This window comes from Gorilla gorilla, chromosome 4 (genome assembly GCF_029281585.2).
Source record: "Gorilla gorilla gorilla isolate KB3781 chromosome 4, NHGRI_mGorGor1-v2.1_pri, whole genome shotgun sequence".
In the NCBI taxonomy this organism is placed as follows: Eukaryota; Metazoa; Chordata; class Mammalia; order Primates; family Hominidae; genus Gorilla; species Gorilla gorilla.
This window is the reverse complement of record NC_073228.2, coordinates 57,683,851-57,708,500: the sequence shown is the minus strand read 5'-3', so window position 1 is coordinate 57,708,500 and position 24,650 is coordinate 57,683,851. Positions and strand designations below refer to the sequence as shown.

The window sequence follows — 24,650 nt, the reverse complement described above, 5'->3', positions numbered from 1 at the left end:
TCGATAAAACTTAAGTTACAATTCCGGTTTTCCTCAAGATCTGAGTCACGTTAATTGTCTTTGTTTCTCGCTCTGGTAACATCTTCCCGCTGCATGTATTTCTCACCTTAAAGAGTCTAAGAGGTGATCAAAAAATCTAACACTGGCTACCCGCTCGGGACTCCTTCCACGCTGTGGAAGTTTGTACTGTCACTCTGCTTAATAAAGCCTATAGCTTTTTTTCTCTCAATCCAATCCTTGTCTCTCTCTCACCGCGAGCTGCCGCCACACCAAATCTTTGGCGTGGCTAAGGCAAGAACCTTTGGCATTACAAATCCAGGAGCTGGTTTTTTGAAAAGATTGACAAAATAGATAGATGGCTAGCCAGACTAATAAAGAAGAAAAGAGAGAAGAATCAAATAGACACAATAAAAAATGATAAAGGGGATATCACCACCGATCCCACAGAAATGCAAACTACCATCAGAGAATACTATAAACACCTGTGCGCAAATAAACTAGAAAATCTAGAAGAAATGGGTAAATTCCTGGACACATATGCCCTCTGAAGACTAAACCAGGAAGAAGTTGAATCCCTGAATAGACCAATAACAAGTTCTGAAATTGAGACAGTAATTAATAGCCTACCAACCACTAAAAGCCCAGGACCAGACAGATTCACAGCTGAATTCTACCAGAGGTACAAAGAGGAGTTGGTACTATTTCTTCTAAAAGTATTCCAAACAATAGAAAAAGAAGGAATCCTCCCTAACTCATTTTATGAGGTCAGCATCATCCTGATACCAAAACCTGACAGAGACACAACAAAAAAAGAAAATTTCAGGCCAATATCCCAGATGAACATCGATGCTAAAATCCTCAATAAAATACTGGCAAACCGAATCCAGCAGCACATCAAAAAGCTTATCCGCCACGATCTTGTCAGCTTCATCCCTCAGATGCAAGGCTAGTTCAATAAACACAAATCAATAATCGTAATTCATCACATAAACAGAACCAATGCAGAAAAAGTCTTCAATAAAATTCAACACCCCTTCATGCTAAAAACTCTGAATAAACTAGGACTGATGAAACATATCTCAAAATAATAAGAGCTATTTATCACAAACCCACAGCCAATATCATACTGAATGGGCAAAAACTGGAAGAATTCCCTTTGAAAACCAGCACAAGAAAAAGATGCCCTGTCTCAATACTCCTATTCAATATAGTATTGGAAGTCTGGCCAGGACAATCAGGCAAGAGAAAGAAATAAAGCATATTCAAATAGGAAGAGAGGAAGTCAAACTCTCTCTGTTTGCAGATGACATGATTGTATATTTAGAAAACCCCATGGTCTCAACCCTAAATCTCCTTAAGCTGATAAACAATTTCAGCAAAGTCTCAGGATACAAAATCAATGTGCAAAGATCACAAACATTCCTATACACCAATAATAGACAGAGAGCCAAATCATGTGAACTCCCATTCACAATCGCTACAACAAGAATAAAATACCTAAGAATACAACTTACAAGGGATGTGAAGGACCTCTTCAACGAGAACTACAAACCACTGCTCAAGGAAATGAGAGGACACAAACAAATGGAAAAAGATTCCATGCTCATGGATAGGAAGATTCAATATCATAAAAATAGCCATACTGCCCAGAGTAATTCATAGATTCAATGCTATCCCCATCAAGCTACCATTGACTTTCCTCATAGAATTAGAAAAAACTACTTTAAATTTCATATTGAACCAAAAGAGAGCCCATATAGCTAAGACAATCCTAAGCAAAAAGAACAAAGCTGGAGGCATCACACTACCTGACTTCAAACTATACTATAAAGGTACAGTAATGAAAACAGCATTGTACTGGTGACAAAACAGATATATAGACAAATGAAACAGAACAGATGCCTCAGAAATAACGTTACACATCTACATCCATCTGATCTTTGACCAACCTGATAAAAACAAGCAATGGGGAAATGATTCCCTCTTTAATAAATGGTGTTGGGAAAACAGGCTAGCCATATGCAGAAACCTGAATGTGCACGCCTTCCTTACACCTTATGCAAAAATTAACTCAAGATGGATTAAAGACTTAAATGTAAAACCTAAAACCATAAAAACCCTAGAAGAAAACCTAGGCAATACCATTCAGGACATAGGCATGGGCAAAGACTTCATGACTAAAACACCAAAAGCAATGGCAACAAAAGCGAAAATTGACAAATGAGATCTAATTAAACTAAAGAGCTTCTGCACAGCAAGAGAAATTATCATCAGAGTAACAGGCAACCTACAGAATGGGAGAAAATTTTTGCAATCTATCCATCTGACAAAGGGCTAATATACAGACTCTACAAGGAACTGAAACAAATGTACAAGAAAAAGAAACCCATCAAAAAATGGGTGAAGGATATGAACAGACTCTTCTCAAAAGAAGACATTTATGTAGCCAACAAATGTATGAAAAAAAGCTCAGCACTGGTCATTAGAGAAATGCAAATCAAAACCACAATGAGATACCATCTCATGCTGGTTAGAATGGCAATCATTAAAAAGCCAGGAAACAACAGATGCTGGAGAGGATGTGGAGAAATAGTAGCGCTTTTACACTGTTGGTGGGAGCATAAATTAGTTCAACCATTGTGGAAGACAGTGTGGCGACTCCTCAAGGATCTAGAACCAGAAATACCATTTGACCCAGCAATCCAATTACTGGGTATATACCCAAAGGATTATAAATCATTCTACTATAAAGACACATGCACTCGTATGTTTATTGCAGCATTATTCACAATAGCAAAGACCTGGAACCAACCCAAATGCCCATCAATGATAGATTGGATAAAGAAAATGTGGCACATATACACCATGGAATACTATGCAGCCATAAAAAATGATGAGTTCATGTCCTTTGTAGGGACATGGATGAAGCTGGAAACCATCATTCTCAGCAAACTAACACAAGAACAGAAAACCAAACACCACATGTTCTCACTCATAGTGGAAGCTGAACAATGAAAACACATGGACACAGGGAGGGGAACATCACACACCAGGGCCTGTCAGGGGGTGGGGGGATAGGGGAGGGATAGCATTAGTAGAAATACCTAATGTAGGTGATGGGTTGATGGGTGCAGCAAACCCCCATGGCACATGTATACCTATGTAACAAAACTGCACATTCTGCGCATGTATCCCAGAACTTAAAGTATAATAAAATAAATAAATAAATAAATAAATAATAAATAAATAAATAAAAAGCAAGACTCAATGATCTGTTGCCTATAAAAAACATGTTTCACCCATACAGATACACATAGGCCGAAAATAAAGGGATGGAAAAAGATATTCTATGCTAATGGAAACCAAAAAAGAGCAGGAGTAGCTATACTTGTATCAGACAAAATAGATTACAAGACAAAACTTTCGGCCAGGTGCAGTGGCTCATGCTTATAATTCCAGAACTTTCAGAGGCCTAGATGGGCAGATTGCTTGAGCCCAGGAGTTTGAGACCAGCCTGGGCAACATGGCAAAACCCCATCTCTATGAAAAATAGAAAAACCACTCAGGCATGGTGGTGCATGCCTGTAGTCCCAGCTAGTCAGGAAGCTGAGGTAGGAGGATCACTTGAGCCTGAGAAGCAGAGGTTTCAGTGAGCCAAGATCACACCAGTGCACTCCAGCCTGGGTGAAAGAGCAAGACCCTGTCTCAAAAAAATTAACTTTTTGTTGTTTTTATTCATCTTATTGTACTGTCTATGTCTTGAAAAGTTGGTTTTTACTATTTTTTTATTTGTTTATCATTTAATCTTGCTATTTAAGATAAGAGTAGTTTACACGACACAGTTACAGTGCTATACTATTCTGTGTTTTTCTGTGTACTTTCTATTGCCAATGAGATTTGTACCTTCAGATTATTTTTTCTCATTCATTAATGTCTTTTTATTTCTGATTGAAGTACTGCCTTTCACATCTCTTGTAGGACAGGTCTGGCGTTTATGAAATCCCTGTTTCTGTATGTCTCAGAAAGTCTTATTTCTCCTTCATGTTTGAAGGATATTTTCACCTGATATACTATTCTAGGGTGGGTGTTTTTTTCCTTCAGCACTTTAAATATGTCATGCCAGCTCTCTCCTGGCCTGTAAGGTTGAAATGTCTGCTGCCACACTTATTGGGGTTCCATTGCATACTATTTTTTTCTTTTCTTTTGCTGCTTTTGGGAGCTTTTCTTTAACCTTGAGCTTTGGAAATTTGATTATTACATGCCTTGAAGTAGTCTTCTTTAGGTTGAATCTGCTTTGTGTTCTATAACCTTCTTGTAATTGGATATTGATTGCTTTCCCTGGGTTTGGGATGTTCTCTGTTATTATCCCTTTGAATAAACTTTTTACCCCTATCTCTTTCTCTAGCTCCTCTTTGTCCAATTTGCCACTCTGTGCCTTTTAAGTGGAACATTTAGACCATTTACATTCAACGTTAATATTTATATGTGAGGTTTTTAATCCTGTTGTGATGTTGTTAGCTGGTTTCTTTGTAGTCCCGATTTGTGTAGTTGCTTTATAAGGTCTGTGAACTATGTATAATACTTAAGTGTGCTTTTGTGGTAGCAGGCATCATTCTTTCATTTCCATATTTAAAACTCTCTTAGGATATCTCGTAATGCTAGTCTAGTGGTAAAAAATAAAGTCCTTTAACAATTGCTTGCCTGGAAAATATTTTATTTCTTCTTTGTTTATGAAGCTTAGTTTGGGAGGACATCAAATTTCTGGTTGGACTTCCTTTTCTTTGAGAATACTGAAAATAAGTACTCAATCTCTTCTCATTTGTAAGGTTTCTGCTGAGAAGTCCATTGTTAGCCTAATGGGGTTCCCTTGTAAGTGATCTGACACTTTTCTCTGGGTGTCGTTTAACATTTTTTCTTTAGTATTGACTTTGGATACTCTGGTGACTATGTGCCTTGGTGACAGTTGTCTTGTATAGTATCTTGCAGGTGTTCTCCAGGTTTATTGTGTTTGGATGTCTACCTCTCTAACAAGATTAGGAAAACATTTTTGAATTATTCCTTCAAATAAGTTTTCCAGTTGTTTACTTTTTCTTCTTCTCTCAGGAATTCTAATCTTTTGTAGATTTGGTTGCTTAACATAATCCTATGTTTCTAAAAAATTTTACTCATTTTTAAACAATTCTTTCTTTATTTCTGTGTGACCGAGTTAGTTAGAAATAGTGGTCTTCATGCTCTGAAATTCTTCCTTGTGCTTGATCTAGTCTGTTGATAGAGATTTCAATAGTATTTTGAAATTCCGTAAGTGAGTTTTTCAATTTCTGAAGATCTGATAAGTTTTAAAAAGATGCTTATCTCTTCCTTCATTTTCTGGATTGCTTTAGTAGTTTCCTTGCGTTGATTTTCAGCCTTGTCTTGGATCTCGTTGAGCTGCCTTGCAATCCATGCTTTGAATTCTCTGTCATTTCTGAGCTTCCTTTTTTGTTAGGGTCCATTGCTGGAGAGCTAGTGTAATCTTTTGGTGGTGTCACAACATTCAGATTTTTCATGGTGCTGGAATTCTTACACTGTTTCCTTCTTATCTGGAGAGGCTAGCACTTCTAATTTTTGTAATTAATTTAATGTGGAAAGAATTTTTTTTCTTTGCCTTTCTCCCCCACCCCATCTCTAGCAGGGTATAGCTACAGAGTATATTGAGTAGGGCCTTCTGGCTTTGCTTCTGTAACCCTATGCACTTCTGTTGGCAGGTTTTACATTGGGCTGTGATATTTGATCTACAGGCCAGTAGATGGCGCTTAAGGGTAATCGTCAGCTGCGGCACAAGCAGATAAGTATGTAACTGATCTTTGTTTACTGTGAAGTTCTCTCTATCGTCTCAGGAGGTGGGCTGGGCAGTGGAGAGCCCCCTACCCTAAGCTTTCCTGTTCTTGGAGGGTAGCTGGAGCCCCTAGCTTGCCTAAGAAGGCCCCAATAGTGAGTGCAGGCACCAGCCCTGATGGCAGTGGCTGGGTGGCTCCCGGTGAAATGCGCTGAGGTGTCTTGGGGTGAGGAGGCTAGGGGGCTGTACTGGCTCCCCATCCTACATAGGCAGGAACATGATCTGTTTGCCTATCACACCCCTGTTCTGGGCGGGGTTGGTGACTCCTAGTTCAGACACACATAGCCAATCTCTGGACCCCTATGTGGTTGAGAGCCACAGGAAACTGTTTTGTGAGTCTCCGTGGGAGTGGTCTGGGGGCAAAACTTTGTAACTCAGCCCAATAGAGATAGCTTTGTGGCTCCTCTGTTTTCTGATGTGGTAGCACTGCTGCTTCATGTGAAGGGTGGGGCGGGGAGAGCTCCACCCCAAACCCTTACATGGTTGGTTATGGTGGTGTCCGCTGATTGGGTCCACCTGACCTCGGCCCCGGAGGAAGTTATCGGGTGGCAGCAGAGTTGGAATGGGATAGGTAGTTCCCCGTTTCCAGGACCCCAGACGGCCTGCTGGGACAGTGTATATGAGTCCGGAATGGGCTGGACCAGGGTCAGGCTAGCCCAGACTTCAGGTACGGGCTGTGATGACGAGGAGTGGGCTAGTCTCCCGGGTCGGTCACCGCTGAACTCTCAGGTGAGGGCAGGCAGAGCACTTGGGCGGTGGAATCCCAAGGAAGATCAAAAGCTTGGGGGGTTGGGTTTTCAGAAGGGCTCTGGGCTGCAGCTGAAAATGTTTACATGGGGCAGGGTGGCTGTGCTGTGGGTCTTTCACCGGGGAGGGCAGGACCCCTCAGCTGGGGCAGAGGGGACGGGGCACTCTTGCACTTCCCTCCCACGCAAGCAATGCTGGATTTCACTGTTGCGGGCACACAAAGGTGCAAAGCCTCCTCTTCCCACGCTGGCCTGGGGGTGGTAGGGATGGAGCCAAAAAGCTTGTTGCTGGCCTCAGGGAATTGGGCTCTCAAAGGAACCGAGCCATGGCCATAATTTCAGGAAGGGGCAGGAAGGCCTTTGTGGGCCGGAAGCCAGCGAGCCCCATTTGGCAGGGGACAGCAGACGCGGGGAGTCCTCGGTTACACAGTCTCCTCCTTCTTATCTCAGCTGAGACATCAGTGCTGAAGGCACAGGAAGGTGTCCAGCCTCCTTGTTCCCTCCCAGACCCGGGGGCAACAGGGGTGGAGGGGGAGGCAGAGGCAGCAGAGATCGAAAAGGGCCTGTCAGCTACCTCAATGAGTTCTGCACGCAGAGGAACACCAAGTCTTGACCGCGGTGTTCGGGCAGGAATGGGGCGGGTGCACTGGGTGCCAGAAGGTGGTGAGCCTCATAGTGTATGCAGAGAGTTGCCCGGTGTGCAGTCTGTCCACTGCTCCTCCGTATCTTGGCTGTGACATCCATGCTGGAGGTACACACAAATGTGTCCAGTCTTCTTGTTCCCTCCTTAGCCTGAGGGCAGCAAAAGCGGAGGCAGCGGCAGTGGCGACTGTGGAGGGCTTGTCAGTTACCTCTGGGGAACTTGATCCTGGAGGAACGCAGAGCCATTACGAGCCACAGTGTTCAGGCGGGGTCAGGGCAGCTGTGCTAGGAGCCCAAGCCTGGGACCCTGTCTGGTGAGGAGCAGTGGGGATGGGGATGTTGTGCAGTGTGCAGTTTGGCCTCTCCTCAGCACCACAGCTGCAGCATCTATCCTAGGGTTGTGCAGAAGAGGCTGGCCCCACTTGTTGGCAGGGCTGCATGGGGATCAAAGGCCCAGGGGTTCCACGTGGGCTTGAGTGTGCCTCTGCATAGACCCTCTGTAGGTCTGGAGGCCTACACAGTGGGGTGGGGGTTGGTCAAGGGACTCTCCCATACCCTGAATTGCAAAGATCTGTGGTAAGTGTAGATTCCCCAGAGACTCTTTCTCTGCCTTAGGGAGCTTCACCCTGCTCCAGCTCCGCCTCTCTCTGTTCTCTGTGGGTCCCATCACTTCCTTGAAGAAAATCCTAGCATGATCTCAGCCTATTCACTTGTAGAGTTAGTATTTACTCACTACTTTGTGTTCCTCTCTGAGAGAGAGGCAGGCACTAGCTGCTTCTACTCAGTCATCTTGAACCGGAACCTGATACTCTTCTTTTTTTCTTTTGAGGAAAGGTCTTGCTCTGTAACCCAGGCTAGAGTGCAGTGGTGTGACCTCAGCTCACTGCAGCCTCAACTTCCCAGGCTCAAATGATCTTCCCACCCCAGCCTCCTGAGTAGCTCAGACTACAGGCACACATCACCATCCCCAGCTAATTTTTGTATTTGTTGTAGAGACAAGGTCTCCCCACGTTGCCCAGGCTGAGCTCATGTTTCCCAGGCTGGGCTGCAACTCCTGGGCTCAAGCGATTCACCCACCTCAGCCTCCCAAGTTGCTGGGATTACAGGGAGGGGCCGATACTCTTTTCCTGATAAATGACTCAGTCTTTTTGTGTGGCTGCCAATGGAATCTGTTTTTACATTCCGACAAGTATATTTTGGGTTATGTCCCAGTGTTGACTACTCAGTGTTAAGCTTCTCAGACACACGGTAGGCCTCTATGATATATAGATTCAGGTGTTCTTTTAGTTTGAACACATTTTATTCCATTATCATTCTAAATATTTGCTCCATTCTACTGCTTTATTTTACTCTTTGACAGATTCCAATTATATATACACTGAAAATCCATTGACTATCTTCTCGTTAATCTGTTTTTTCCATTTTTAAAAAAATAGTCTTTTATTTTTTAGAGCAATCTTAGATTCCCAGCAAAATTGAGAGGAAGTACAGAGTTCCAGTACACACCCCGCCCAGCACATGCAGACTCTGCCCCCAACCCTCTGCTTCTTAATCAACATCTTTACCAGAGTGGTACATTTGTTACAACTGATGAACCTACGTCGACATATCATTATCACCCAAAGTCCATACTTTCCATTAGGTTTCTCTCTCAGTGTTGTACATTCTATGGATTTGGACAAATTATTTTTTAAATTTCATTTCAATAGTTTGTTGGGGAACTATTGTGGTTTTTGTTTACATAGATAAGTTCTTTAGTGGTCATTTCTGGGTTATTGGTGCAGACGTCATCCGGGCAGTGTTCACTGTACCCAATGTGGAGCCTTTTATCCCTCACCACCCCTATTCTTCCCCCTAAGTCCCCAAATTCCATTGTAACATTCTTGTGCCTTTGTGTCCTAATAGCTTAGTTCCCACTTATAAGTGAGAACGTATGATATTTGGTTTTTCATTCTTGAATTATTGCACTTAGAATAATGGTCTCCAACTCCATCCAGGTTGCTGCAAAGGCCATTGTTTTGTTCCTTTTTCCGGCTGAGTCATATTCCATGGTATGTATATTTTATTTATATATATATATATATATATACACACACACACATACACACACATACACACACATATATATGTGTATATATATGCCAACATCTACTTTTTTTTATTTTTAAATTATGGCCATTCTTGCAGGAATAAGAATGGTAAGGTGGTATCACATTGTGGTTTTGATTTGTATCTCCCTGATCATTAGTGATATTGAGCATTTTTTCATGTTTGTTGTCCATTATATATCTTCTTTTGAGAATTGTTTGTTTATGTTCTTTGCCCACTTTTTGATTGGATTATTTTTTTTTTTGCTAATTTTTTTGAGTTCCTTGTAGATTCTGCATATTAGTCCTTTCTTGGATGCATAGTTTGCAAATGTTTTCTCCAACTCTGGGTTGTCTGTTTACTCTGATTATTATTTCTTTTGCTGTGCAGAAGCCTTTTACTTTAAGTCCCAACAATTTTTTATTTTGTTGCATTTGCTTTTGGGTTCTTGGTCATAAATTATTTGCCTAAGCCAATGTATAGAAGAGTTTTTCTGATATTATCTTCTAGAATTTTTATGGTTTCAGGTCCTAGATTTAGGTCTTTGATCCATCTTTAGTTGATTTTTATATAAGGTGAGAGATGAGGATCCAGTTTCTTTCTTCTACATGTGGCTTGCCAATTATCGCGGCACCATCTCTTGAATAGGGTGTCCTTTCCCTACTTCGTGTTTTGTTTGCTTTGTCAAAGCTGGGTTGGCTGTAAGTATCTGGGTTCTCTATTCTGTTCCATTGGTCTATGTTCCTATTTTTATACCAGTATAGTTTGAAGTCGGGTAATGTGATGCCTCCAGATTTGTTCTTCTTGCTTAGTCTTGCTTTGGCTATGCGTGCTCTTTTTTGATTTCATATGAATTTTAGGATTGTTTTTTCTAGTTCTGTGAAGGACGATGATGGTATTTTGATGAGAATTGCATTGAATCTGTAGATTGCTTTAGGCAACATAATCATTTTCATAATATTGAATGATACCCATCCATGAGCATGGAATGTGTTTCCATTTGTTTGTATCATCGATGATTACTTTCAGCAGTGTTTTATAGTTTTCCTTGTAGAGATCTTTCACCTCTTTGGTTAGATATATTCCTAAGTATTTAACTTTTTTTTTTTGCAACTGTTTTAAAGGGGGTTGAGTTCTTGATTTGATTCTCAGCTTGGTGTGCAGCAGTGCTACAGATTTACGTACATTGACTTTGTATCCTGAAACTTTACTGAATTCATTTATAAGATCTAGGAGCTTCTTAATGAGTCTTTAGGGTTTTCTAGGTATACAATCATATCATCAGCAAACAGTGACAGCTTGATTTCCTCTTTACAGATTTGGATGCCCTTTATTTCTTTCTCTTGTTTTTCTGTTTCCCCTTATTTGTCCTCTTGTCATAGATTTTGAGTACTATGTTGAATAGAAATGGAGACAATAGGCATCATTGTTGTGTTCCAGTTCTCAGGAGGAATGCTTTCAACTTCATCCAAGCCTTCCATAAAATCCTTGTACAAACACTGGTAATAGGATAGGGAAGTTTCAGTCCTGCTAACTCCTGTTCCTACGCCTACTCTACCTCATATTGGGTTGGCAGTCTTTATAAGCACATCAGCCTCTGAATTGGTGCCCTGGAAGTTTTCTCTCTAATCCAACGGCATGATCTCCAAAGTTATCAGAAACTTGCATTTAAGAGTTCTTTCCATGAACCCCTCCAAAGAAGTACCTCTTGAACTGTAGCTGATTATAACTCACTTTTTTTTTGAGAAGGATCAAAGCCAAACATCAGTTGTGGATGACAAAATTCTTAAGACAGACATAAAGACACAGTTGACAAGGAAATTAGGTTATTTATTATTTTAACATAATAATCATACATTACTGACAACATATATTAAGACACATTAGAATTTTAGGAATTTCATACAATCCTGGAACACATATTAACAACACATTTATATAAATATAACCCAAAGGAAGCTAAACACCACCTCAGATTTGACAATGCTTCCGGTATAATTCTTTTTTTTTTTTTTTTTTTTTTTTTTTGAAACAGAGTTTCACTCTTGTTGTCCAGGCTGGAGTGCAATGGCACGTTCTCAGCTCACTGCAACCTCTGCCTCCTGAGTTCAAACAATACTCCTGTCTCAGCCTCCTGAGTAGCTGGGATTACAGGCATGTGCCACCACACTGGCTAATCTTGTATTTTTACTAGAGATGGGGTTTCTCCATATTGGTCAGGCTGGTCTCAAACTCCCGACCTCAGGTGATCTGCCCGCCTTGGCCTCCCAAAGTGCTGGGATTACTGGTGTGAGCCACCGTGCCCAGCCGCTTCCTGTATAATTCTAACATTACAAATAATCCTAATAAGCCCAGCATGTCTCTCTTGAAGTTCAGGGAATCCATTTCCCAATAAGTTCCTCATTTCCATTTGAGAACACCTCAGCCTGGAGTTCATTGTCCATATCACTATCTGCATTTCAGTCACAACAATTTAACCAATATCTAAAAGGCTCCAAATTTTCCCTCATCTTCTTGTCTTCTTCTGAACCCTCAAAGCTCTTCCAATCCCTGCCTGTTACCCAGTTCCAAACCTGCTTCCACACAAGAACTCACTATCACAAGGACAGTACCAACAGGGATGGTGCTGTCATTCATGAGAAATCTGCTCCCATGATCCAATCACCAGCAACCAGGCCCTACCTCCAACATTGGGGATTATATTTCATGAGATTTGGGTAGGGACATATGTCCAAACTATATTAACCACATATCTCTGTTTCTCCAGGATTGGTCCCTGGTGACTTATTTAGTTGTTTGGTGTGGTCACGTTTTCCTGGATGATCTTGATGCTTGTGGATGTTCATCAGTGTCTGGGAATTGAAGAGAGGTATTTATTGTAGTCTTCACAGTTTGGGTTTATTTGTGCCCATTCTTGTTAAGCATTTCCAGGTATTCAAAGGGACTTGGGCCCCAAACCCAGCAATGCTGTGGCTTTTGTAGACTTGTAGAGGTACCACCTTGGTGGTCTTGGATAAGGTCTGGAAAAAGTCTGTAGATTACCAAGCAGAGACTCTTGTCCTTTTCCCTTACTTTCTCTTAAATAAATGGAGTCTTTCTGTCTGTGGTGAGCCACCTGGAACTGGGGGTGTGGTGATACAAGCACCCCTGAGGCCACCACCACTGAGACTGTGCTGGATCATGCCTGCAGCCAGCATAGCACTGGGTCTTGCCCAATGCCCACAATAACTACAATCTGGCTACCATCTATGATCACTCAAGTCTCTAAGACTATACAATCAGCGGGTGGCAATGGCAGCCAGGTTTGTATCCTTTCCTTCAGGGCAGCAAGTTTCCCCAGTCAGGTCCAGAGATGCTGTCTGTGAGTCAGGAATTGGAGGCAAAAACCAATAAATAATAAACATCAGAGAAGAAATAAATAAAACTGAGACTTCAAAAAGAAGAAATAAGAAAGACAACAAAAGGAACAGTTGGTTTATTTATTTATTTATTTGTTTATTTATTTATGAGATGGAGTCTCGCTCTGTCGCCCAGGCTGGAGTGCAGTGGCGTGATCTTGGCTCACTGCAAGCTCTACCTCTTGGGTTCACACCATTCTCCTGCCTCAGCCTCCTGAGTAGCTGGGACTACAGGCGCCCGCCACCACGCCCTGCCAATTTTTTGGATTTTTAGTAGAGATGGGGTTTTACTGTGTTAGCCAGGATGGTCTCAATCTCCTGACCTTGTGATCCACCCACCTCGGCCTTCCAAAGTGCTGGGATTAGAGGCGTGAGCCACCGTGCCAGGACTGTTTTTTTTGTTTTTTTTTTTAAAGATACATAAAGCCAGGCACAGTGGCTCATGCCCAGCACTTTGGGAGGCCAAGATGGGAGGATTGCTTGAGCCCAGGAATTCAACATACGCAAATCAATAAACATGATACATCATGTCAACAGGATCAAAGACAAAAACCATGTGATCATTTCAAGAGATGTTGAAAAGGCATTCAATAAAATTCAACATTCCTTCATGATAAAAACTCTCAACAAATTGGGATAGAAGAAACATACCTAGACATAATAAAGGCTATATGTGACAAACCTACAGTTAATATGATAATGTTACATTTCCAGCAGGAGTGTAAAAGTATTTCCTTTTCACCACATGCATGCCAACATCTGTTAATCTTTCATTTTTAATTATGGCCATTCTTGCAGGTGTAAGGTCATCTTGTTGTGGTCTTAATTTGCATTTCCCTGTCCATTAGTGATGTTGAGCATATTTTCATATGTTTGTTGGCCATTTGTATATCCTCTTTTGAGAATTGTCTATTCATATTCTTTGTCCACTTTTTAATGGGATTCTTTGTTTTTTTCTTGCTGATTTGTTTGAGTTCCTTGTAGATTCTGGATATTAGTCTTGTCAGATGCATAGTTTGAAAATATTTTCTCCCACTCTGTGGATTGTCTGTTTACTCTGCTGATTATTTCTTTTGCTGTCCAGGAGGTTTTAGTTTAATTAGGTTCGATCTATTTATTTTTGTTTTTGTTGCATTTGCTTTTGTGTTCTTGGTTATAAACTCTTTGCCTAAGCCAATGTCCAGAAGTGTTTTTCTGGTGTTATCACCTAGAATTTTAATGGTTTCAGGTCTTAGATTTAAGTCTTTAATTCATTTCCTTTTCCCTAGAGACAATCAAGCTTTCGATGGTCATGTGATGAGGTTTCCAGTCAGTTCCAGGTGAAGACACCACTGGCCATCAAGAAGCTACCCTCTCCCCACCAGACAAAGTAGGATGAGAGTTCTATAATCCTCAATAGGTAGGGACGGTGCTCCAAGTCAGCATGAAGCAGTTACAGAAGAAAACCCTCAGTCCCCCTGCCTCCCATAAAGATTTATGGGGATCACATCTCTCAGAGGGGAAATGCACAGGAGAACTGGGCCTGGAGGCAGAGAACCTAACCCCACCTCTCCACACCCAAGTAGTAAAGGGATCAGAGGCTACTTTCTTTGTAACCCACCCCCCATCTTTTCTGCATTGCAGATGAAAAATGAAAGTACCTCTGATTGGCCAAGTCTTCATGTATAACTTTGTAACTTTACTTCAGCCTCTGATTGGTCACCTTCCACAACCAATCAGACTGGTTATGGGCCATTATTTCATTTACATAGGGTGTAAATCAGATAACCAATGGGAAACCTCTTGAGGGTATTTAAACTCCAGAAAATTCTGTAACCCCTGCTCTTGAGCCACTTGCTTCAGCCCACTCCCATTCTGTGGAGTGTAGTTTCATTTAAATAAATCTGTGCTTTTCTTTCATTGCTTTGTGCATTTTGTCCAATTATTTGTCCAAAACACCAAGAACCTGGACACACTCCACTGGTAACATCATCAGTAACAATTATGATTATTATTTTAAATTGCATGCCGCAGAAATAACCAAATTTCCTTGTCAACTGTGTCTTTGACTACGGCTATCCTAAGACTTTTTTCATCCACAAATGTTGTTTTGCTGTGATCCTTCCAAAAAAAAGTTACTAATAATCAGCTACAGTCCAAGTCTTGTTTCTTTGGAGGAGTTCATGAAAAGGACTCTTGAATGCAGGTTTCTGATAACTTTGCAGATTGTACCATTAGATCAGAGAGAAAACTTTCACTGTACTTATTGAAAGGCTGATATGTTCATAAAGATTGCTAATGCAATATGAAGCAGAGTGAGAGTTGATTGCATTGACAGAACTAATGGAGGACTGAAATAATTTTTATGGCTTTTTTTGTTTGAAATATTGCTGATTCTTTTTGTTTTGTTTTTTGGAGTCTGAAGAGTTGTTTTCTTTTGAGCTATTTATAACCTTGAAACATTTTAAGTGTATTTGGTAAATATATGTTTGTAAACAGAATTTGAGTCATATTTTTCTCTCTGCCTAATTTCTCCAGAATTTGTAAACTATTTGTAAATATTCTTAATTCACAGCAATGTATTTGATTGCATACGGTTCATAACAACATGTTTTTGATGCAGGATATTTTCTTGATGCCTTTGTGGGACTTGTGACTGGAGTGCCTTGTATACTCAGTCCACTGTGCTCAACCCCTTGCAGGAGGGAGCACTCAATTGAACAAGTGCAGGAACCAGCTGGCTGCCTCAGCACTGACAGAAGCAAATTCCATTTGCTTGGACCCACTGCATTCCATCCCTTGTGGAAGAGAGCATGTAAGCAAGTGAGTGCAGGAACTGGCTGGCTGCTTTGGTGCTGGCAGGAGCAAACACCATGCAGGCCCCATGGCAGAGTCCAGGTAGGGATGCCTGCAACCCCAAGGCCCCAGAGGGAATGTTACAGTGCTCTCTTAGCTCCACGTTTCACAGATAGCACTGTGTTATCAGCTCAGTGGGCCCTTTGACTCATCAGTGGGGCTGCTGCCCTCTGCCAGTGAGAGCAAAGGGCCAGTGTGACAGCCCTTTTGGGTACCTGCACTTGGTGGGTCCCCAATTTTTGTCCAGTGCCAAAGAAGAATGAGGTTGGCCAGGCATGGTGGCTCATGCCTGTAATCCCAGAACTTTTGGAGGGCAAGGTGGGTGGATCACAAGGTGAGGAGTTCAAGAGCAGCCTGGCCAACATGGTGAAACCCCGTCTCTACTAAAAAAAAATACAAAAAATAGCTGGGCATGGTGGCATGCACCTGTAATCCCAGCTGCTCAGGAGGCTGAGGCAGAAGAATTGCTTGAACCCAGGAGGTAGAGGTTGAAGTGAGCCGAGATCGCGCCACTGTACTCCAGCCTGGTGACAGAGCAAGACTCCATCTGAGAAAAAAAAGCAAGAATGAGGTCAGGTCACACAGATGAAAGATGGTGAAGGTGGAGTTTACTGAGTGATGAAAGTGGCTCTCAGTAGAGAGAAGAGCTGGCAAGGTGGCAAAGGGATGGGAAGGGCAGGTTTCTCTCTCCTGAAGTCAAGTCACCACTCTGCCTCTCTCCTCCGAAGTCAAGTTGCCTCTCTCTGACATCCAGCCATCATCTATGTAGTCAATTCATCTTTCCCCAATGTCCAGCCACTTCTCCCTCCTGGTTGAGGGAGGGAGGTTGAGGTCTTTATAGGCACAGGATGGGTGTGGGCAGGCCATAGGTAGTTTTGGAAAAGCATTCCATTGGTAAAGATATTATTCAGAAAGAACCAATCAGGAGAGAGTAGGCAAATAGGAATAGAAGTTCTCACTTTGGGCAGTGGGTTTAAGGATATTTCTGGCTTGAAGGTGGCATTTCCACTGGGGACCTGCCCCTGTCTGCTTAGAGTTTCTCTGCTTCCAAAGATTGTGTTTCAGAAGAAAAGTCTATATTAGATTAACGTCTGATTCTTGGGCAGCCACATGGTCACCCATGGTGTGGAGCTGCCTATGACACCCCTCCTCAGCATGAAGCAGCCAGAAAGATCGATGGCCAGATTCCTCATGTCTGAGGAATTGATAAATAGAAAGTGGGGGCTGAAACTGACCCAGTAGTCTCATAGACTGATCTTTTTGATAAACATAGAAATTGACCCTTCTGGTCTTAAAGCTTGAAACTTATATTTGTTTTATCTGCATTCCTTCCTCAGGACAGGACCTTCAGGCCTCTAAAAAAAAAAAGGATCAAAGAACTGAAACTCGCCAGATCACCTCACCAGATGCTGGACCCCTCATTCAACATGTTTGCTTCCTTGCCTCTCCCTAGTTCTTATTTTCTTACACATTGTTACATTTCTTCCCTGCTATATCAACCCCTAGTTCTAGTCAGTCATGGAGATGGATTTGAGACTGATCTCCCATCCCCTCAGCTGCACCACCTGATTAAAGCCTTCTTCCTTGGCAATAATCGTTGTCTCAGTCATTGGCTTTCTGTGCAGGGAGAAGCAGGACCTAGACTAAACCCCTGGTGTTTTGGTAACAAAATAAGCCAGGCACAGAAAGAAACATCACATGTTCACACTTATTTGTGGGATCTAAATACCAAAACAATTGAACTCATAGAGATAGAGAGTAGAAGGATTATTACCAGAGGCTGGGAAGTGTGGTTGAAGGAGTTGGTGGGCAGTGGGGTGTTGAATGGGTACAAAAAAAGGAATAGAATGAAGAAGTCCTAGTATTTGATAGCACAACAGGGTGACTATAGTCAATAATAATTTAACTGTACATTTTAAAATAACTTAAAAGGTGTAATTGGGTTGTTTGTACCACAAATGATAAATGCTTGAAGGAATTGCTACTCCATTTTCCATGATGTGATTATTGTGCATTGCATGCTTGTATCAAAATGCCTCATGTACCTCATAAATATATATACCTACTATGTACCCACAAAAATTTTTTAAGAAAATATACCACTGCTTTTCCATTTGTCAAGTGAAAAACTTCTGGGTTATTTCCAGGTTTTGACTATTATGAATAGAGCTATTAAGAATAATAAAATATCATGACCAGCATACTGAATGGGGAAAAGTTGAAAGCATTCCTCCTGAGAACTGGAGCAAGGCAGTGATGCCCTTTCACTGTTTTTTGTTTTTTTGTTTTTTTTTTTTTTGCAGCTATTGTACAAGGGGTTGATTTCTTGATTTGATTCTCCCCTTGGTCGCTGTTGATGTATAGAAGAGCTATTAATTTGTGTACATTAATGTTGTATCTGAAAACTTTGCTGAATTATCAGTTCTAGGAGCTTTCTGGAGGAGTCTTTAGGGTTTCCCAGGTAAATGATCATATCATCAGCAAACAGAGACATTTGAGTCCCTCTTTATTGATTCGGATGCCCTTTATTTATTTCTCTTGTCTGATTGCTCTGGCTAGGACTTCCAGTACTATGTTGAGGGGTAGTGAGAGTGGGCATCTTTGTCTTGTTTCAGTTCTCAGAGGGAATGCTTTCAATTTTTCCCCATTCGGTATTATGTTGGCTGTGACTTTGTCATAGATGGCTTTTAATATATTGAGGTATATCTCTTATATGCCAATTTTGCTGAGAGTTTTAATAGTAAAGTGATGCTGGATTTTGTCAAATGCTTTTTCTGCATCTATTGAGATGATCACGTGGTTTTTCTTTTAATTTTGTTTATGTGATGTATCACTTTTTTTTTTTTTAGACAGAGTTTTGCTCTTGTTGCCCAGGCTGGAGTGCAATGGCCTGATCTTGGCTCACCGCAACCTCTGCCTCCTGGGTTCAAGCGATTCTCCTGCCTCAGCCTCCCGAGTAGCTGGGATTACAGGCATGTACCACCATGCCTGGCTAATTTTGTAATTTTTTTCTAGTAGAGATGAGGTTTCTCCATGTTGGTCAGGCTGGTCTCGAACTCTCAACCTCAGGTGATCTGCCCACCTCAGCCTCCCAAAGTGCTGGGATTACAGGGGTGAGCCATCGCACCCGGCTGTGTCACATTTATTGACTTGCATATATTAAACCATCCCTGCATCCCTGGTATGAAACCCACTTGGTCATGGTGGATTATCTTTTTGATATGTTCTTGAATTTGGTTAGCTAGCATTTTGTTAAGGATTTTAGCATCTAATGTTATTTATGGATATTGGTCTGTAGTTTTCTTTTTGATTATGTCCTTTCCTGATTTTGGTATTAGGGAGATACTAGGTTCATAGAATGACTTAGGAAGGGTTCTCTCTTTCTCTGTCTTGTGGAATAGTGTCAAAAAGATTGTTACCAATTCTTCTTTGAATGTCTGGTAGAATTCTGCTGTGAATCCGTCTGGTCCTGGACCTTTTTTTTTGTTGGTAATTTTTGAATTACCATTTCAATCTTACTGCTTGTTATTGGTCTGTTCAGGACATCTAATTTTTCCTGATTTAAGCTAGGACGGTTGTGTCTTTCCAGCAATTTATCCACCTCTTCTAGGTTTTCTAGTTTACGCATGCAAAGGTGTTCATAGTAACCTTGAATGATCTTTCACATTTCTGTGGTGTCAGTTGTAATCTCTTCCGTTTCGTTTCTTACTGAGCTTATTTGGATTTTCTCTCTTCTTGGTTAATCTTGCTAATGGTATATCAATTTTATTTATCTTTTCAAAGAACTAGCTTTTTGTTTTATTTATCTTTTGTATTTTTTTGTTTTAATTTCATTTAGTTCTGCTCTGATCTTGGTTATTTCCTTCCTTTCTTCTGGGTTTGGGTTTGATTTGTTCTTGTTTCTCTTGTTCCTTGAGGTGTGACCTTAGATTGCCTATGCTCTTTCAGATTTTTTGATGTAGGCATTTAGGACGATGAAATTTCCTCTTAGCATCACCTTTGCTGTGTCCCAGGGGTTTTGATAGGTTGTGTCACTATTGTCATTCAGTTCGAAGACTTTAAATTTTCATCTCGATTTCATTTTTGACCCAATGTTCATTCAAGAGCAGGTTATTTAATTTCCATGGTTTTGAAGGTTCCTTTTGAAGTTTATTTCCAGTTTTATTCCACTGTGATCTGAGAGAGTGCTTGACATAATTTCAATTTTCTTAAATTTATTGAGGCTCATTTTGTGGCTATCATATGGTCTATCTTGGAGAAAGTTCCATGTGCTGTTGAATAGAATGTGTATTCTGCAGTTGTTGAATGGAATGTTCTGTATATATATGTTGAGTCCATTTGTTCCAGGGTGTAGTTTAAATCCATTGTTTCTTTGTTGGCTTTCTGTCTTAATGGCCTGTCTAGTGCTGTCAGTGGAGTATTGAAGTTCCTCAGTGTTACTTTGTTGCTGTCTATCTCATTTCTTAGATCTATTAGTAATTGTTTCATAAATTTGGGACCTCCAGTGTTAGGTGCATGTATGTCTAGGATTGTGATAGTTTCCTGTTGGACAAAGCCTTTTATCATTATATAATGTCCCTCTTTGTGCTTTTTTTTATTATTATACTTTAAGTTCTGGGATACAAGTGCAGAATGTGAAGGTTTGTTACATAGGTATACACGTGCCATGGTGGTTTGCTGCACCCATCAACCCATCATCTACACTAGGTATTTCTCCTAATACATCCCTCCCCTAGCTCCCCACCCCCTAACAGGCCCCGTTGTGTGATATTCCCCTCTCCGTGTCCATGTGTTCTCATTGTTCAACTCCCACTTATGAGTGAGAACATGTAGTGTTTGGTTTTCTGTTCCTGTTAGTTTGCTGAGAATGAGGTTTCCAGCTTCATCCATATCCCTGCAAAGGACATGAACTCATCCTTTTTATGGCTGCACAGTATTCCATGGTGTACATGTGCCACATTTTCTTTATCCAGTCTATCATTGATGGCATTTGGGTTGGTTCTAGGTCTTTGCTATTGTGAACAGTGCTGCAATAAACATACGTGTGCATGTGTCTTTATGGTAGAATAATTTATAATGTTTTGGGTATATACCTAGTAATGGGATTGCTGGGTCAAATGGTATTTCTGGTTCTAGATCCTTGAGGAATTGCCACACCATCTTCCACAATGGTTGAACTAATTTATGCTCCCACCAACGGTGTGAAAGCGTTCCTATTTCTCCACATCCTCTCCAGCATCTGTTGTTTCCTGACTTTTTAATGATCGCCATTCTAACTGGCATGAGGTGGTATCACATTGTGGTTTTGATTTGCATTTCTCTAATGACCCAGTGATGATGATCTTTTTTTCATATGTTTGTCAGCTGCATAAATGTCTTCTTTTGAGGAGTGCCTGTTTACATTCTTTGCCCACTTTTTGATGTGGTCGTTTGGTTTTTTCTTGCAAATTTGTTTAAGTTTTTTGTAGATTCTGGATATTAGCCCTTTGTCAGATGGATAGATTGCAAAAATTTTCTCCCATTCTGTAGGTTGCCTGTTCACTCTGATGATAGTTTCTTTTGCTGTGCAGAAGCTCTTTAGTTTAATTAGATCTCATTTGTCAATTTTCACTTTTGTTGCCATTGCTTTTGGTGATTTAGTCATGAAGTCTTTGCCCATGCCTGTGTCCTGAATGATATTGCCTAGGTCTTCCTCCAGGGTTTTTATGGTTTTAGGTATTGGGTTTAAGTCTTTAATCCATCTTGAGTTACTTTTTGTATAAGGTGTAAGGAAGGGGTCCAGTTTCAGTTTTCTGCTTATGGCTAGCCAGTTTTCTCAACACCATTTATTAAAGAGGGAATCCTTTCCCCATTGCTTGTTTTTGTCAGATTTGTCAAAGATCAGATGGTTGTAGATGTGTGACATTATTTATGAGGCCTCCGTTCTGTTCCATTGGTCTATATATCTGTTTTGGTAGCAGTACCATGCTGTTTTGCTTACTGTAGCAATTGTAGTATAGTTTGAAGTTGGGCAGCTTGATGCCTCCAGCTTTGTTCTTTTTGCTTAGGATTGTCTTGGCTATATGGGCTCTTTTTTGGTTCCATATGAAATTTAAAGTAGTTTTTTCTAATTCTGTGAAGAAAGTCAACAGAAGCTTGATGGGGATAGCATTGAAACTATAAATTACTTTGGGCAGGATGGCCATTTTCATGATATTGATTCTTCCTATCCATGAGCATGGAATGTTTTTCCATTTGTTTGTGTCCTCTCTTATTTCCTTGAGCAGTGGTTTGTAGTTTTCCTTGAAGAGGTCCTTCACATCCCTTGTAAGTTATATTCCTAGGTATTTTATTCTCTTTGTAGCAATTGTGATTGGGAGTTCACTCATGATTTCGCTCTCTGTTTGTCTGTTATCAGTGTGTAGAAATGCTTGTGATTTCTGCATATTGATTTTGTGTCCTGAGACTTTGCTGAATTTGCTTTTCAGCTTAGGGATATTTTGGGCTGAGACAATGGGTTTTTTGAAATATACAATTATGTCATCTGCAAACAGAAACAATTTGACTCCCTCTCTTCCTATTTGAATACGCTTTATTTCTTTTGCATGATTGCCCTGGCCGGAACTTCCAACACTATGTTGAATAGGGGTGGTGAGAGAGAGCATCCTCGTCTTGTGCTGGTTTTCAAAGGGAATGCTTCCAGCTTTTGCCCATTCAGTATGACATTGGCTGTGGGTTTGTCATAAATAACTCTTATTATTTTGAGATATGTTCCATCAATACCTAGTTTATTGAGAGTTTTTAGCATGAAGGGGTGTTGGGTTTTAACGAAGGCTTTTTCTGCATCTATTGAGATAATCATGTGGTTTTTGTCATTGATTCTGTTTATGTGATGGATTACGATTATTGATTTGTGTATGTTGAACCAGCCTTGCATCCCAGGTATAAAGCTGACTTGATCGTGGTGGTTAAGCTTTTTGATGTGCTGCTGGATTTGGTTTGCCAGTATCTTATTGAGGATTTTAGCCTCAATGTTCATCAGGGATATTGGCCTGACATTTTCTTTTTTTGTTATGTCTCTGCCGGGTTTTGGTAACAGGATGATGCTGGCCTCATAAAATGAGTTAAGGAGGATTCCTTCTTTCTGTTTTGTTTGGAATAGTTTCAGAAGTAATGGCACCAGCTCCTCTTTGTACCTCTGGTGGAATTCGGCTGTAAATCCGTCTGGTCCTGGGCTTTTTTTTTTTTTTTTGATTGGTAGGCTATTAATTACTGCCTCAATTTCAGAACTTGTTATTGGTCTATTCAGGGATTTAACTTCTTCTTGGTTTAATCTTGGGAGGGTGTATGTGTCCAGGAATTTATCCATTTCTTCTAGATTTTTGAGTTTATTTGCATAGAGGTGTTTATAGTATTCTCAGATGGTAGTTTGTATTTCTGTGGGATCAGTGGTGATATCCCCTTTATCATTTTTTATTGTGTCTTTGATTCTTCTCTCTTTTCTTCTTTATTAGTCTGGCTAGCCATCTATCTATTTTGTTAATTTTTTCAAAAAACCAGCGCCTGGAATAATTGACTTTTTGAAGGGTTTTTTTATGTCTCTATCTCCCTCAGTTTTACTCTGATCTTAGTTATTTCTTGTCTTCTGCTAGCTTTTGAATTTGTTTGCTCTCACTTCTCTAAATTTCTACTCTGATCTTAGTTCTTTTAATTGTGATGTTAGGGTATCTATTTCATATCTTTCCCGCTTCCTCCTGTGAGCATTTAGTGCTATAAATTTCCCTCTAAACACTGTTTTAGCTGTGTCCCAGAGATTCTGGTACACTGTGTCTTTGTTCTCATTGGTTTCAAAGGACTTCTTGATCTCTGCCTTAATTTTGTTATTTACCCAGTAGTCATTCAGGAGCAGGTTGTTCACTGTCCTTCTAGTTGTGCGGTTTTGAATGAGTTTCTTAATCCTGAGTTCTAGTTTGATTGCACTGTGTTGTGAGAGACTAATTGTTATGATTTTCATTCTTTTGCATTTGCTGAGGAGTGTTTTACTTCCAAATATGTGGTCAATTTTGGAATAAGTGTGATGTGGTGTTGAGAAGAATGTATATTCTGCTGGTTTGGGGTGGAGATTTCTGTAGACGTCTATTAGGTTCTCTTGGTTCAGAGGTGAGTTCAAGTCCTGAATAGTCTCGTAATTTTCTGTCTCATTGATCTGTCTAACAGTGACAGTGAGGTGTTAAAGTTTCCCATTACTATTCTGTGGGAGTCTAAGTCTCTTTGTAGGTTTCTAAGAACTTGCTTTATGAATCTGGGTGCTCCTGTATTGGGTGCATATATATTTAGGAGAGTTAGCTCTTCTTGTTGCATTGATCCCTTTACCATTATGTAATGCCCCTCTTTGTCCTTTTTGATTTTTGTTGGTTTAAAGTCTGTTTTATCAGAGACTAGGATTGCAACCCCTGCTTTTTTTTTTTTTTTTGCTTCCCATTTTCTTGGTAAATATTCCTCCATCCCTTTATTTTGAACCTACGTGTGTCTTTGCACGAGAGATGGGTCTCTTGAATATAGCACACCAATGGGTCTTGACTCTATCCAATTTGCCAGCCTGTGTCTTTTAGTTGGGGTATTTAGCCCATATACATTTAAGGTTAATATTGTTATCTGTGAATTTGATCCTGTCATTGTGACGCTAGCTGGTTATTTTGCCCATTAGTTGATGGAGTTTCTTCAGAGTGTCGATGGACTTTATAATTTGGTATGTTTTTGCAGTAACTGGTACTGGTTGTTCCTTTCCATATTTAGTGCTTCCTTCAGGAGCTCTTGTAAGGCAGGCCTGGTGGTGATAAAATCTCTCAGCATTTGCTTGTCTGTAAAGGATTTTATTTCTCCTTCGCTTATGAAACTTAGTTTGGCTGAATATGAAATTCTGGGTTGAAAATTCTTTGCTTTAAGAATGTTGAATATTGGCGCCCACTCTCTTCTGACTTGTAGGATTTCTGCAGAGAGATTCACTGTTAGTCTGATGGGCTTCCCTTTGTGGGTAACCCGACCTTTCTCTCTGGCTGCCCTTAACATTTTTTCCTTCATTTCCAC

At 40.7% G+C, this 24,650-nt stretch overlaps 1 pseudogene; it reads left to right on the top strand.

Moving 5' to 3' along the window:
* The first annotated feature begins 6,364 nt into the window (after window positions 1-6,364).
* The window catches only part of LOC101129410 (uncharacterized), a 32,838-nt pseudogene continuing 14,552 nt past the window's right edge, over window positions 6,365-24,650 (top strand).